General features: G+C 42.1%; 1 protein-coding gene across 1 annotated transcript in view; it reads left to right on the top strand.

Moving 5' to 3' along the window:
- The window catches only part of LOC103913886 (D(1C) dopamine receptor-like), a gene marked incomplete at its 5' end in the record, with an annotated part of 4,198 nt that overhangs the window by 1,281 nt on the left and 1,809 nt on the right, over nt 1-1,108 (top strand). The window lies entirely within an intron of this gene.

Consider the following 1,108-nt stretch of genomic DNA (forward strand, 5'->3'; position numbering starts at 1 on the left):
ACATTATGAAGACTCTGGTCTCCAAGGCAGAAAGCAACTAGGATCTTAAAAAACATGACCAATGTTCATGACAATCTGTTATGAACTGGTACAAGCCAGCCAGTTTATCTTAAATATGCTGATTTTTACAGGCTAAGCTGCCAGCTTTGCTGTTCAAAATTTGTTTAAAAAATTTCCAGTCTCCGTTCTAATTACCAAGAATATCATAACAGTACAATGGAAATCAGAGACTTACTGGCTTGAAAATTATTTGTATTGCATTAGTGGATGAAGTAGTTTTAATTAAGGGGCAAAAAGAAAATATAAAATACCTCATCTAAAAATAAATACCTGTTTGCCATGTTAATTAATTACACGAGTTGATATTTTCTATTCACATCCCAATCTTTTTTCTCATGACAGGATTACCATATAAATTCTTCCAAAATAAAGGATTATACCCTATTTGCATTAGGATACTTTATTGAAAGTAGACTGTAAATATATGCAAGACATTTCTACGACAACATGTGTATTATTATAACAGCAAATGGAAGACTGTTGAAATACATCAGATAACACCTTTGGCTGAAAAACAAAGAGGCAGGTTTTGGGTGCTCGTCTCTGAGGAAATGCCTGAACAACCTTCTGCCACAATGCAACAAACCCAAACTAGAGATGTCTCAGGTTTCTATGCTTTTGGTTTCTTCACACAAGATTTCCATTCAAAACAAAAAATAAATAGCAAAATACTGTTTTGGTGAAAACACAGCTTCCAATACCCAGATTTGATAGCGTTCTCAACGCAAACAGACGCGAAGTGCTCTCCTGCCCTTTAAGAGACCTGAAATTTGATTGTGGTCTCCAAAAGAAGGAGATGCCTGGAAAGCGCCGGATCCTCGTCCCTGACACTTACGCAAGTACAGACTGAAGACCCGAAAAAGGACTCTTCCCAGGGCGGTGCTGCGGGGAGATCTCCCTCCGTGCGGTTACGAAGGTCGCTTGATCCTGGGGACTTTCCACGCCATCCCCCACCCGGCCGCAAGCTCCGTCGGAACGCGGGCTCGCCCCCTCTGCTCCCTCCAGCCGCACGGGGAGCCGCGGCACACGGAGGCCACGGGCAGGTGCT

This window comes from Pygoscelis adeliae, unplaced genomic scaffold (genome assembly GCF_000699105.1).
Source record: "Pygoscelis adeliae isolate BGI_AS28 unplaced genomic scaffold, ASM69910v1 Scaffold190, whole genome shotgun sequence".
NCBI classification, from domain to species: Eukaryota; Metazoa; Chordata; class Aves; order Sphenisciformes; family Spheniscidae; genus Pygoscelis; species Pygoscelis adeliae.